The sequence below is a fragment of the Nelumbo lutea genome, chromosome 1 (genome assembly GCF_056320005.1).
Source record: "Nelumbo lutea isolate HS-2025 chromosome 1, American lotus-T2T, whole genome shotgun sequence".
Taxonomy (NCBI): Eukaryota; Viridiplantae; Streptophyta; class Magnoliopsida; order Proteales; family Nelumbonaceae; genus Nelumbo; species Nelumbo lutea.
This window is the reverse complement of record NC_142684.1, coordinates 218,947,090-218,953,889: the sequence shown is the minus strand read 5'-3', so window position 1 is coordinate 218,953,889 and position 6,800 is coordinate 218,947,090.

Below are 6,800 nucleotides of genomic sequence, written 5' to 3'. Positions count from 1 at the left end.
TTGTGAGAGATTGAGTGGTGGCGAAGAACCGCAAGAGAGCCCCACATTGTGGTGCACTAATAACTAATAAGAATGTATCTGGATAGAGCCTAAGACAGGGCCATTCATGAATTCAAATGAACTGAACATAATGTTGCAAAAAGCTCGAGCTAGCAAGGGAATCTAGGGCTGAGCCTCGAAATGTAGACATTTGCAATCAAGGTTCAAAGTATCAGAAACAAAGTGTATCAAAAAGGCAATTTTAAGAGGCGTATCGAGATACATCTTATGCACGCATATCAGAGAAAAATTAAGATACGTATAGATATGCATGGAAACACTATAAAAAGTTCAGTAAATCATAAAAATACATCAATAATAATAAATATAAGACCTCAATGAGGTATATATACATTAAATTAATATATTTTAATGGTTTTATGAAGAAATACATTGTAGTTAATTATAATTTCATTAAAAAAAACTATGCTTAACTATAATTTATAAATTAAAATTCTTAAGCATATGCATATGCATTGGCACAACTTCTATGTGAAAATATAATTGATAATTATATAATATTTAAATAGTTATTATTTATTTTTATTTTCAAAAATTATAAAAATAAAAAATAAATAAGCATTATGCAATATATTCAAAAAATAGTTATTAAAGAAGAAATTTCAATTGCTTTGTGGATTTGATAGATTATCTATAGAACTATATTCAATCGTTGTGATCAAATGATAAAATTTAATTAAAAATTATAATATATCCAATCATTTTGATCAAATGATAATATATAATTAATTCTTATTTATTTTTAAATTCTAAAAATATAAAAAATATAAAAAAGTTTATTTTTGTCATATTTTTTCAAAATTTGAAAAATCTTAAAAAATTAACAATTCATGCTTGTTTCTTGCAAATTTTTGCATATCTAGCACTCCAGGAATGAGGTTTGGAGTTTTAGAGTCATTTGGAGTGAAAGAAGGCTTATTTTAGGGGAAAGAAGCTTGCTTTCCCCCGTTATTTTTCTTTTCAGTTTTTGGCCATATCTTTTCCATAGTGTAATAGTTGATACGCTATCAATATGCCCCGATACACCCCGATATGCTCTGATATGCCCCCGATACAGTGGAAAAAAGGTGATATCGCTGATTTTCCATCGTATCTCGTATCGGACTTTTAAAGATATGATATCAGGTATATCATAACGAAATTTGAAACCTTGTTCGCAATGACTACCAATGTTCTAACTTCAAAGATAATTAGAGATGAGACGGAAAATGGAGACGGAAGCAAAGACAGAGATGGAAACGAAAAACAAAGACAGAGGCGGAGACGGAGAGGGAGCAGTGATCTGCTTCCTATCTTCCTAAAATTTTTCAAGACTTGCATTTTATTTTGAAAATTTGAAGAATAATGGAGGGCAAATTTGACATTTTGTTTTTCGTAACAATGATGTCAATTGTAAAAAATGGTAGGGGTGGTGCAAGACAATAGTTAAACAATAAGGGTATAGTTAGTGAATTAGCTAAATAGTAGGGGTAGTTTAAGAATTTTCCCTTTATTTAATTAAAATTCCTAATGCAAAACTAATAATAAAAGTTAACTTGATTCTTGATAAAATTAATAAAAAAGGATAAAATAATACAAGTTATAATTTTTTTACTTTTAATGTTTATTTTCAATAAATTGTAACCACAAGATAATTAAAATGAAAAAATAATAAAAAGTAAAAAATTACAGTTAAGTAGAAAAAGTACTAAAGATAAAAACAAAAATGAATAATTATAATAAAAGTAATAAAATTTGTTTCTCTTAACAAACACTAAAGCTAATAATTTTAAATTAAATATAATTTCAAACTATAATTAATAAATATAAAAAATAAAATTAATGAAATATCCCTGAGAATCAATAAGCCTTAATTAAATTAAATTATTTAACTAAGGTGAATTAATTATTTATTAGTTTCTTAATTACATTAATTAATTTAACAAATTTAGTTCACTTAGAAAATGATTATATAATTAAAAATGTTAACTAAATATTAAGGTAGTTATATAATTAGTTAACTAATTATAAATTAATTACTAAAGCTTATTTAATTAGTTAACCAATTAATTAATAACATAATAAATTATTTAACTAATTAAGTTAATAATGTAATAAAAAGTTAATACATGTTTATAAATAAAATAACAAAAAAGTAAGAAAAATTTTGTTTCAAAATTAAATTTTATATTTTGATATCTATTTAGATTTCATTGAAATAATAAAATGGCCCTAAAAATTTGTTAATAGAATTAAAAAATTAACAAAATTATTAGTCTTAAACTTAATTATTATTAATTTAAAATCCCCTAATCCACTAGATAAAGATTTAGTAAAAGTCAAAACAATTTAATAAAAAGTAAAAACTAATACAATTAGGAAAGTTACAATGCTACTTCTTGGGTGCAACTTGGGTGAGTTGGGTTGGGTTAAGGGCCAACCCAAGCCCAACCCTAAGTCTTAAACCTCAATATTGGGCTTGGCCCAACTCAAGGCTAAGCTTGAGCGTACCAGGCTTAACATGAGACTAACCCAAATCTCAAGCTGGGCTTGAGCTTGGGCGTGTATAGGGTGTAGCCCAATTTTTAGGTAGAATTGATTGATGATATTCAAATATGTATATGGTTATAAAATGTTGGGTGGGCTCAAATTGGGTCGGGTGACCCAAGGCCTCAATTAAAGCCCAACCTGAACTTAGGTTATTCTTAAGTTTTTCTACAAAGACCAGCCTGAAGTTCAAAAACTCAAGCCAACCTATGCCAAAGCTTTGGTTGAATTTGGTAGGGCTCGGGTTGGGCTCACCCAAGCTGCACTCTATCTCTTTTTGGTTTAGATTCTTTTAACAAAACCCGTGCATCGCAAGGGTCTCTACTAGTTCTCTATATATAAAGTAAGTAAAGTTGTCCATGTCATCATGTCTCTCTGTCCTCCAAAGCCCCCTTCCTAATTTTTTGCTTTTTTTATTTTTATTTATTTTTAATGTCACATAATTGCTCATTAAACCTAAGGAAAAAACATAGTCTAAATTAACTCTAACGAGATAAAGAAAGAGGGATTTGCTTTTCTAATGTCTAAGTAAGTGGCACCACTATCCACCACTTTATCCTAAATTATCTCTAATTCCTATTTATCTCCTAAATTATCTCTAATTCCTATTATTCCTCTCCCCCACTTTTTATCTATATCTATCTAAAGAAAGTTTGAATTAAAAAATTTAAGAATTATTTAAATATTATAATAAAATTATATAGTAACTTTAAAATATTTATTAAAAACACAAAAATATTTATAATAGACTTTATAATATTCATATTATGAATAATTTTATATTTTTACAAAATTCATATGAAATTATGTACAAACAATATATATTATAATTTTATGGATTATTCAATTTAAATGCTATTCAAACAATAAAACTTTAACATAAAAATATAAAATATTATTTAAATATTTCAATAACTAAATATTTTAAATAACAAAACATTAAAAATAGATAAATAATTATATATCAAAATGTTTAATAATTTTAAAATAGTTAAAATAACGAAATTAATTACTAAATGTAATTTTATTTAAAGTAGAAAAATAATTATAATAAATTTCATAACATTCAAGTTAATAATAATTTCATATTTTACAAAATGATATTATAAAATAATTTCACTTATATCAATTAATAATTCTAGAAAATAACTTTCAAAAAAATTATATTTATTAATAATAATTTTAAAATCTTAATCTATATTTATATATGCTAAAATTCATATTTATTTTATTTTATTAATTATTTATTGTTTTTGTCATAAATATATTTTCAATAATTCTGTATTAATCTATTTTGTTTTTATTTCACAAAAAAAATAATAATTATTGGAGATTAAACTACTACTATTTAACTTTTCTAAATTTAATTTGTCGTATTTATTGTATTTTTGTTATTGATATGTATTTTTTTAATATTTTGTTATTAATATTTTTTAGAGATTAAACTATTTATTGGCTAATTTAATATATTTTTAGTATTTATTGTATTTTTGTAAATATCTTATTTATTATATTTTTAATAGTTTTTATTATATCTTCATTATAAATTTATTTTCAATAATTGTTTACAGATTAGACTATTAGTTTCATTGAAATTAGGAGTGTTCATGGGTTGCTTTAGTTAGGTTGCAGGCTATTTGGCCAACCAAATTGACCTAGTCAAGTTGGGGAGCTGGTCACCCGAAATTGACTGACGATTAGTGAAAATTTGCAAATTCAGGTTGTATCGATTTGAGCCAGTTTTCAGTTTGGTCGGTCGGTTTGAAAGATTTAAACTCAAAAATTAAAATTAAATTTAAAAATATAGTGGTATTATTAAAAAAATAAAGTTATGATATAAAATATTTTAGACTAAGGAATATGGGATTTTTTCTTTTTTGTATTAAATTAGAAATAGTAGAAACCGACCAACTTGGGTCGAATTGGTGATCGGTTTCATCGGTTTGATGAACAACACTTACTAAAATTAATTATTGTTATTTGTATTGTAAAAAATCATTAAAAATAGTATAAAGAATATAAATAATTATCAATTATTTAAAAGGTTAACATATAAAACAATATATTCTTTTGTATTTCTAACAACACTCGTACTTCATACGGGTTAGGACCCCGCTGATAGAGTTATAGGGGTGCAAATGGATTGGATCATGATTCAATCCGAGATCTAATCCTATTTGGTTGAATTCAGTTCACCCCTGTTTGGATCTTTAGATCGGATCGGAGTCGGATTACCCCCTATCCAATCCGAGAAGTTTTGATCCGATATATATATATATATATGCTATTTACTTATTTATAAGTATACTTTTTATATTATATATTATAAATTTATTATATTATTTATTTTTTATAAAAAATGTATATACATGATGAAAATAATTAAAAATACATGTATTTTTTGTTTTTTACTTTATTTAAATTAGTATATTTTATTTTTCTTTTAATAATTTATTGATTTTTAAAGAAAACAAGTCGGATCAATAGGATTCGGATTCAAATAAAGTTTCGTCTAGTTGGATCGAATCGAATCAAATCAAACATGAATAGTGTTGGATTGAATTTGAATATACCCTGATTTGATAAAGTTATACGTGATTCTTCTTAAAAATTCTTCTAACCTAAAACCAACTCATTATATTATCTCGAATCTATATATATAACATAAAAGCAAAAGGGAGTATGACTGATTGTTGTGCATTACCAAATGGAATCTATTTTTTTTTTATATAACCTAAATGAAATCTTATAATCTTTCCCTTTTCATGCTTTTAACCATAACCTAAACGAAATATTTCCCTTTTTCATATTTGTTAAAAATTGTCTTTATCTCTCATTTTATTTACAGCCGGGCCATGTTGGATTGTACCGTGTGGGTCGGGCTTCCCTTCCCTATGATATTTTAGGGAGTTGGCCCGATAGGCTTGTGATGTGTTGTGGGCCAAGTCTTAGGCCAGACCGGGCCACGAACTGGGTTAATCCATGTTTTTTAAATTTTTCGAAAAAAATAATGAAAATGTTAACATAAATAAATAAATAAATAAATAAATAATAAATTAAAAAATTAAAGAGATCTTAACACTTTATTTTATTTGAATTTTGATGTATACAATTGTTTATATATGCAATAATAAAATGAAATAATATAATAAATTTGAAAATAAAATTACATTTATATAATTATTGTATATAATATATGGCTTGAGACTGTCTGGGCCTGTGCCATGCCGTGGGCCAACTCTTAAGCCAAGCCGGGCCATGAACCAGACTAAGCCATTTTTTTTTTTAATTTTTGAAAAAAATAATGAAAAATTTAACATAAATTAAAATAAATTGACCAAAAAAATAAAGAAGATCTTAAAATTTTATTTTATATGAATTTTGATGTATACAATTGAAAAGAAAATTATATATATTAATATATTATATAATTATTGTGTATAATATACGGCCCGAGCCTGCATGGGCCCATGTCGTGTCATGGGATGAGCTGGTTCGTAGGCCAAGTCTTAGTCTAGGCCGCGCTACAAACCGGGCTAAGATATGTTTTTTACAAAATTTGGAAAAAAATAATAAAAAAATTAACATAGATTAAAAAATAGACCAAAAAAATTAAAGATCTTAAAATTTTATTTTAGCTCGAGCCTACACGGGCCCATGCTGTCCCATGGGTCGGGCTGGTCCACGGGCCAAGTCTTAGGCTAGGCCGGGCTAAACCTGTTCATGGGCTCGGTTGCCCAATAGTTCAGCCCAACCCATTAACAACGCTAAATTAATTAATAAATAATTTGAGATAGCCTTTACCAATCTTGTGTTGATAATACATAAGTTTTATTCATTTATTTATTTACTTATTTTACTAAATTATTTAATTAGTTAATAATTTAATAATCTAACAAATCATTATTGCTAGCAAAGTAAGACATAGAATCGTATATATATATATATATATTTACTCTCTCTCACTTGAATGTCTATTTTTCTCATTTATTTTATAAATTTATTTATTTATTAAATTAAATTAAATATTATTTAACTATTATAATTATTTCACTATTTAAAACAAAAAATACAATGACAAAAGTCACCTCTCCCTCTTTCACTCTATTGCCCAATGGTCATGATTATTTATTTATTTATTATTTTATTATATTAAATTAAATATATAAATTTTTATTTATTTTAAATATATATTTTTCAATAAATTTTTAATT